Source organism: Protobothrops mucrosquamatus, unplaced genomic scaffold (genome assembly GCF_001527695.2).
Source record: "Protobothrops mucrosquamatus isolate PMUCROS unplaced genomic scaffold, P.Mucros_1.0 scaffold2569, whole genome shotgun sequence".
NCBI classification, from domain to species: domain Eukaryota; kingdom Metazoa; phylum Chordata; class Lepidosauria; order Squamata; family Viperidae; genus Protobothrops; species Protobothrops mucrosquamatus.
The window spans coordinates 159,196-167,179 of NW_015388627.1; positions in this window are offsets into that span (position 1 = coordinate 159,196).

Below are 7,984 nucleotides of genomic sequence, written 5' to 3' on the forward strand. Positions count from 1 at the left end.
CGGCGCTCCTGGGCAGGGAAAGTCCTCGACTTACGACTGGTTGGGTAGTCCTCGACTTACGACCGGTTTAGTCCTCGACTTACGACCGGTTTAGTCCTTGACTTACGACCGGTTGGGGTCGCGGCATTAAAAAGGTTGAGAACCACTGCTTTAAATGTACACCAATTGGCATACATCAAAATGAAATTTTGTTGCATACAGCTCTCAAAGGGTCACCACCTCCGATATACACTCCTTGTTCATGGCCAGCTCAAGTTTCAGATCTTCCATTTTAGTCTCTAGGGAGCGAACGATGGCAAACAGGACAGATGGAAACGGAGCTCCATGTGGATTAGCCCTCAAATTAGCTTGTATTCCTGCACGACAACCTCGCCTCCTTTCCTTTTTCTGATCCTGACTCTTCCACCTTTTCCTTAAAGAGGCCTTGCTTTTTTTCGCTCCTGGAGCACGCTGCTGCCGCCACCACCAACTCCTCCAAAAGCCTCTCTCCCTTCCTCTGGGCCTGCTGACAGCCTCCTCCAGTTCCTTTGCTCCATAAGCCCCGGGACCTCCTCTGCCTCCTTTGGAAACAGCCCCAACTTGCAATAGAATCCATCGCTGGGCCAGCAGTCAGATCTTGTTGCTGGCAGAATTTCAAACAGTGCCAACGACTTTTAAGGGTCTCACCAACAGTTCTGAAACAGCTAGAAACTCGCCATGCCAGCAAAGATTGTCGGTTGTATGTTACCTTAGTTCCACCACATTGCTCAAACACATTAAAACCTTCCTGATCATGTGGCCTATACCCCTTAATATCCCTCCTATAACTTTTCACCTTCAAGAGCCAATGCAGCTGCAGCTGATCCAGGCACCGCCATCTTAAAACATCTTAAGAAAACTATGATGCTCACAATGAAGGTTTTGGATTTAGACAGAAGAGCTTCATGTCAACCACAGGGACGATGTGGGCCAGTCCGTCTGTGCAGCCACCTGGCAAGGTTGTTGTGGAGAAGAAATGATCTTGGAACATTGCTTTGAGCTCCCAGGTGGAAGATGGGAAGTAAATGTAACATGCCACTCCCACAGGGTCTGTAGAGGGAGGGAACACCGTGCTTGGCCTTTCTCAATGGGCCATGCATGCTTCTTCACTTGGACCATCATCAGGACAAGACGTCCAGAGGTCATCAGCCAATCCCCCCCCCGTCTGCCAGAGTCATTCTGCCTTGAGCAATAGGAGAGCAAAATGGCTGGCCTTGAAGATCTCCTGAACTACCAGGTGACAAAAGGAGGGGGGTTGCAAAATGTAGCAGGAGGGGTGATCTTTCCCCATGCCTGTCACCTGTTAGCTGGGTTCCCTTGAAGCTGGGATCTGCCACTCGTGTAAGCGCTGAACCTCAGTTTAACAATACCTTGTTGTGCTAGCTGTCAGGTCTGGGGGAGAAAGATTGTTTTGTGGTGCAAGAGTCACGGCATAGAAGCTGCACCTACCATCCAATGCTCAGCAAGAACCTGGAGTGTGTTTTGACAGTAGGCTACCCTGCGATCTGGGCATCCTTCTGTGGGAGGTTCACACAATGTACTTGGCTAGGCTAAGTGAGGTTGGTTAGTTTGTAGTTCAGCTTTTGACATGAATACAGGCAAAGAGGTCATTATGGTGGCAGGTCTGGTTTTAGGAGTTAGCATGATTTGGAAGCCCAGCCCCAGTCTTGGGCTTACAGGGACGTCATATTTGGACTTGTCAATCTAGAAGAGCAAAAGGCTTATAACATTCTTCAAACCACCAAATGAGTCAAGGTAAGATTCCCTTTCCACAACTAGATGGGTGTCTAGATGTAAACAAGAAATCAACTTACTCTGGAGCTCCTTCTAGACCAGTCTGCTCAGCGCCCCCGCCCCCACCGTCTTCCATAGCACCTGCCATTTCCCCACTGGGGGAGGAAGGCATTGACCCTAACAACATCCTAGCCCAGGTGGCCAGTTCCATTCCTAATGTCAACTGTCCAGTTGGCATTTCCAGAAAAAAGAAACTCCTGGGACATTATTTTACCAAGAATATAAAACTTTATTGAAAAACTACACGGGCACAGAAGAAGCGAAACCAGCTCTGGGTTTCCCATGCAAAAGCCAGCATAGTTAATTCCCCCTTTCCCTACGGGTCCATTACCTCCACCAATCACTTCTGTTCATATTGTTATGAGAAAATATCCAGCCACCCTTGGGGTGTCCTTGAAAATGCCAGCAATGTCTCAGTTGCTTAGATACCATCCCCCCCTCGCATTCCATCCCACCCCTCTTTTTTCTTTGTCAAGCTGCCAGCAAAGCGGCATATAAGTGAGAGGGCGAGTGAGTCCTGACGCCTAAAAGGACCATATTTCCACAAGTTGTCATAGCTCCTCTTCCTCTTCCTGTCCCTTTTTAATTCCTTTCGAATTTCCCAAAGAAGATAATATCTGTTTAAATGTGTGCCCACATGGGAGGAGGGGGCTGGAAGACGGATGCTTGCTGTTTGCACAGTAATAGTTTGTGTCACTGTAAATTGGAATTTATCTTCTGCTAGGTGTATAATCCCATCACTGCGCTGGTGGAGCTACAAAGGGTCGCTCCGCTCATCCAGCGGCTTTGCATAAACTGCCACAGCTTTTCAATTTGTTTCTGGCCTTCCTCACCTTCTGGAAAAGCAATATTGGAGGCTGCAGAAAGAGAGAAACCAGGCAGCCTGTTGGTGGTGGGGCTCGACAGGTGATGTAGTAGAAGGTGCTGGCATAGAGCTAGAGAGAGGAAATTCAAAATATGGAAATGAGTCATGAATTTAAAAGGAAACTATGTGAGCCTTCCAGTGTACACAGGAGAATAATTTCACATATATTCTTTCAAATAATTCCTGTTGTGCTGCTATGTTAAAAAATAGGATTTAAAGGTACATTCATTTTGTCGTGTTATTTGCAATAAATATCGAGGTGGGACAATAAGGATGAATGTGCAAAACATACTACAGCAGGTCTGCAGCAGACCCTCAGCAGCTGCATTAATACCACCAAGGCACGGGATCCAGGGCTTCGGGACAGGGCTGCAGCTGATAGTTCATGCCAGCCTCCTTCTGCCTGGCTTCCCCCTTCAGCCACCCAGGAGCGCTGCCCGGAGATGCTGGTGCCCATGGGACTCTCTCCAGAAGACCCGCCTGTTCGGAAGAGAGATTTGCCTTGCAAGGGGGCTCCTTGGGGACTGGCGGGAGCAACTGCATGATGGCCCCCATTGCCCTCCGGACTGTGGTTGGCTCAAAGAAGCGGCCCACATCAACCCAGCAACTGAGCCAAAGGCGCCCCTTTCGGCTGGGAGTCACAATGCCGTCTTGACTTCTTTCACACCCTGCCAAGCAGGAACCAGGGGGCCCCCAGTGTCCCCGAGTCATGGGGGGGGAGGAACTTGAAATGAAGCTGCTGCTGCTTCTCAGGTGGAGGGGAGCCAGGAGGGAGGGGCCCGGAGGCTCTGAGCTCTGAGAGTTGCTCGGCCATCCAGGTCACGACTGTCCCAAAGGTGCTTTTTCAAAAGGCAACTGGATTTTCTTGTTTTTTCCTTGAAAACGTTTTGCTTTTCATCCAAGCCCATCGCTTTGACTGAGGCAGCAGCCACCAGGCAGAGCCTTGCTGAAGGCACCCACGTAGCGGGGCTGTTTTTTAAAAGACGTGGCCAAAAGTAAAAAAAAGAAGGTGATGCTCAGTTGCCTTGAATTAAATGGAAGATGCCAGACATGGGGATAAAAGCAGGACTCACAGCTCGATTGAAGGCCAAACTGAGTGACGAATCACATTTTGACACACCAGCACTGCGGCAGACTGGTGTGTCGATCCTTAGCCAATCATCTTGGCCAATCATCTTGGTTTCTCGCAGTATGGGTGGCAACTGGATCCCCAAAAGCTTTCCTTAGATTAAAGCAGCAAGGCTAGAATAAAAAATGTTTTTCTTGCAAGGGATGTTCTATTGCTGAATGATATTAGTGACCAGTTCTTTGCAAACTCGTCCTCAAACAAAATGTTCCTGGCTGTCAAAGGAGAAGACATCTGATCAGCAATAGAAGACAATCTCTCTTCTGTCATTTCCTTGACTTTCTTTTAAATTTTAACCTGAATTTAGCCAAATGACATTCCTCCACAGAGCTCCAGGGCAACAGGAAGCAACATCAACAGAGTTGTGCACACCCCAAAACTTCCTGGGCTGGCCTGTTCCAGAGGCAGAGGAGGAACAGCAGGAAAGCTGTGTGTCAGGGCTGCCATTTTGCTATGCGATGCATTGCCTGCTATATTGAATAGAATAGAATAGAATAGAATAGAATAGAATAGAATAGAATAGAATAGAACGGAACGGAACGGAACGGAACGGAACGGAACAGAACAGAATAGAATAGAATAGAATAGAATAGAATGCAGAACAGAACAGAATAGAATAGAACTGGAAGGGATCTTGGAGGTCTTCTAGTCCAGCCCCCCACTCAAGCAGGAGAACCTATACCATCTCAGACAAGTGACTGTCTCTAGTCTCTTCTTAAAAACCTCCAGTGATTGAGCCCCCACGATTTCTGAAGGCCAGCTGTTCCCCTGGTTAATTGTCCTCACAGTCAGGAAGTTTCTCTTAATTCCAGGTTGCTTCTCTCTTTGATCAGTTTCCATCCGTTGCTTGCCTTGCCTTCTGGTGCTTTGGAGAATAATTTGACCCCCTCTTCTTTGTGGCAGCCTCTCAAATACTGGAATACTGTCAGCCTGCCATACGAAATGGGGTGGGGGTGGGGAGATCAGTGAGATGGGATAAGGGGAGGGTTAGCATGAGGAATCAAAACTATGCATCAGGTTGTCCATGAGAGTCACCGTCCATTTCAAGGTCCCACAAAGAAAGGCAGAACCTTCCTGCCCACCAAGACAGGGACTGTTACCCAAACAATTTGTTAGCACCTAACTGGACACTCTTTGATAACGGGGGGGGGGGATGGATGAGAACAAGGGAAAGTTAACCATATACTTTGGGCGTGAAAATCCCAGATCCAGCTTTGCTTCTCGTGTAACCCCTTGGCTTTAGTAAAGTGTCCCTTTGGCTAACGTAGACCTGAGAGTCTTTCTTTTCTAATGGACCAAGTTGGGAACGGTTGACATCGTGTTTCATTCCCACAGCAGAGCATTGTCCAAGGAAGGCCTAGAAGGTCTCAGGACTTCAGGAATGTTCAGGAGAAGGCCATGCCGAATCCAGGAGCTTTTTAAGAGGCTCCTCCAACCACTAAGCACTCAACCGAAGGCACGGCTGATGCTAAGTCCTGAGGACGGCCTGGGTCAGCAGCTCCATCAGTCTGGAAAACTGCAATGTTAGCAGAGCCCCATATTTGCCCAAGTGCTGGAGTAGCTGAGCTGCTTCATGGAACTCGCATCAGACTTGGTTTGCTTCAGGGATAATCAAATCTATCCTCCCATAAATAAAACATCTCTTTAAACAAAATTAGCAAATCTCTCTGGGGTACCCAACTGTCAGTTATGCCTGATATTTTCCTGCTGCTTGATAGATCGGAAGGGAGGGGGGAGCTTAGGAGCCTGAACCCTCCCCTCCTTCCCCCAATTCCAGCAAAGGTCAGCATTGCAGGTATGAGCAGGTGGGCATCTGTGTCCCCCCACCCCGTTCCTTCTGCTTTAATGATCTGGTTGTCTGGAAAAACCTGACCCAGCCCTGGGAGAGGATGACTAATTGACCACAGAACCAGGTAATTCTTGGGGAAGCAAAGAGAAAGCCTTCAGCTGATTAGAAACCTCCAAAATGTGTTAATGGTGTGGAGAAATTCTCACAAAACTCTTCTGTATGCATATTTCTGAGAAGATTCTCCAGGGTTCCTGGGCTTGAGCAGAGCAGGGAAGGGAAATTGGTGCATTCCCAAAAATAAAGTGGAAGCAAAACTTGCCTATGAGCCACACTTTCTGGAGTGTCTTCAGAGTGCAAGGCAGCAACTGGGGGGGGGCAGTTTTCCAAAAGCAACTGAGCTCCATGAACCCCACCCAGTCCATCTGAGCCAGGGCAGGGCAAGAGAGGGCAGGCCAGGAGGCTGGGTGTTAGGGGGACATCCTAACTCTTGCTGTGATCCCCATAGGTCTTCCATACAGCTGCACTGGGGAGGGGGGATGAGACAAAAGGCTTGTTCCGCTAGGGATGGGGTGGGAGGGCAATCATGAAGGGAAAATCAGAAACATTTTCATACTCTGGAGCTATAACGGATTACAGCATTGCCCTGCATTGCTCTACATCAGGGGTAGTCAACCTTGGCTCTTTTATGACTCGTGGACTTCAACTCCCAGAATTCCTGAGCCAGCATGGCTGGCTCAGGAATTCTGGGAGTTGAAGTCCATGAGTCATAAAAGAGCCAAGGTTGACTACCCCTGCTCTACATTGAAATGTCCCACATTTAAATTTAGCTTCCTTCAGAGGAAACCCCTTCAACTTTTTCAATATTTCACCATTTTTTCCCCTTTTCTAGTGCAGCATTTTTGAGACAGCAACCAGGTGGCTTTGTCCAATTCCAGGCTAGAGCTTCTTAACTGGACAAACAAGATGGGCACATAAGAAACGTCTCCACTTAGACCCCGCCCCATACGCTTCCTCACCCTCATCTTCTGGAATTCTGTTTTGACCCACAATGTCCCCAAATGTTTGCACCGACTCTGCTTTGAAAGCCAAAGGCCACTTCCTTCAAGTTGAGTCTTTGCCAGTTTGGGGACGGGGTGTGTGTGGGGGCCTGACGGCAGATTGGAATGAAAGCAGGTCCTGGGTGTTCTCGCTGGTCAAGACACAGAATAGTGGGGTTGGTGGAGTCAATCAGTTTTAGGAAAGATGGGAAGGGAGGAAATTAATGCGTTTTCCCCAAGCATTTCCTCTAACCCGTCCAGATGTTCCCTCCCACATCAATTTGCTTTTGTTTTTTGGAACGTGTTGATACCTGTCTAAATATCCCATCCTACTTTTAGGAGCGCCTAGCTATCTTGCCACCTTCCATCATGGATGCTCAAATTAGTTTTCCTGCACTGGGCTAGATGGTCCAACTCTAATGCAAAGATTCCAAGAATATGTCCAGGTGCTTGGTCCAATTTCAGTTACATTTCAAGGAAACCAAAGGCGTAGTTTTCTAAAGTAAGGTGAGAGGTTTTTTTCTGCTAAGGAAACTTTTAACTCTGGTGCAACGCTTTGAGGGAAGCTTACTTTGATAAGGCTTCAAGTCAAGCCCCCTTCAAAGCTACAAAGCCCCACCAGTCCTCAAAGGGAAGGAAAGTAGCTGCGTGGTTCTGCAGAGCCTCGTCCTCTTCTGAGGCTTTTCCAGCACCATCTGCTCCAGCCACGGAGGGGCTGCGAGGCTGCAGCCAGGCAAACTCTGATGCTTCATCTGAAGAGGGGAACGGTGCTTCCTGAGTGCCACCCAAGCCAGGCTCCTCGCCATAGACCCACTGCTGCCCATGAGGCACAGATGAATGAATATTCTTTAAGCTGGCTTCTGCAGGATTTCTGTTTTTTAAGTCCTGAAAAATAGCTTTTTAAAATATCTTCTTCTTCTTCTTGTGCCATATCCTTTATTGGACGTTGGCGATCATGTTGGCGATCATGTTTTTATCAGCAGCCGCACGAAAAAGTGCTGCTGAGTTTTGTCCAAACCAGTCCCTTAGATTTTGAAGCCATTTATTTTTAAAATATATTGAAGCCAATATATATTTAAAATATATTGAAGTATAGTTTCTCCTTCCACACCTGCCACAATATCTTTACCATTTTTTCTGCACATAATTATAGAGGTTTTTATAAACAAGTAAGAACAGGTGTAGTAAAAAAAACCCACTTCCTTCCTTCCTTCCTTCCTTCCTACCTACCTACCTACCTACCATTCTTGAGTCATAGAATCATCATAGAAACATAGACTCACAGGGCTGGAAGGGACCTTGAAAGTCTAGTCCAGGGGTAGGGAACCTTGGCTCTTTTATGACTCGTGGACTTC